Raw genomic sequence first — 832 nt, 5'->3', positions numbered from 1 at the left:
AGTAGTTTTCTTTGAAATAAAATTAAATAGTTTTATTTTCCCATCAAATTTACTACTGTCTGAAGCCTAATCAAAACCTGATTTTGTAATGAGTTTTTAACTATGGCAATGAAAAATAAATTTAGATAAATAGAAGATGCTGTGCTGGGTGAACAACATAATGCCTGAGATATTTCAATTAAAATGATGACTGTAGTAGACAGCTTGTGAAGTTGTCTTTTACAGTAAAGCACTGTATAAATGTAATCCAGTAAAATGTCAATTAGATTTTCAACTCATGTTACTGAAATGTGAAGTATAATGATCCCTGTCCAGTTTCCAACAATGTGAGCTGATATTACTTATGCAGTGGAGAGGACAAAATTCATTGTTCTGTGAAACTACAAAAATTCTATCATGATGAAATCAAATCTAACATTTGCAAATTTTCTCAAGCTACTAAATAATTGTAGTTGTTTCTTCTAATATTAGGACTGAAGAAAAGTTTCTTTTTTATTTATAAAAATTGTGTATTTATTCTTTTTTTTAGCAAACCACAATTCAATGATACATTTTTTTCCCATTTTTTTATTGTTATTCAATTACAGTTGTCCCCATTTTCCCCCCCATTACTCTCCTCTGGCCTACCCATCCCTCACCTCCCACTTTCTGTACTTGCCCTGTTGTCTTTGTTGATGGGTCCTTTATACATAGTCCTTGACTTCACCTTTCCTCCTCTTTCCCCTGTTATCCCCCTCTCTGCTCCCTTCTGGTCACTGACAGTTTGTTCTTTATTTCCATGTCTCAGCTTCTATTTTGCTCGCTTGTTTTTTTAATTGATTAGGTTCCACTC

This window comes from Pteronotus mesoamericanus, unplaced genomic scaffold (genome assembly GCF_021234165.1).
Source record: "Pteronotus mesoamericanus isolate MK-2021 breed Mesoamerican mustached bat unplaced genomic scaffold, CSHL_Meso_final contig_82, whole genome shotgun sequence".
NCBI classification, from domain to species: domain Eukaryota; kingdom Metazoa; phylum Chordata; class Mammalia; order Chiroptera; family Mormoopidae; genus Pteronotus; species Pteronotus mesoamericanus.
The sequence above is the reverse complement of the archived record's forward strand: the minus strand, read 5'-3'. Positions refer to the sequence as shown.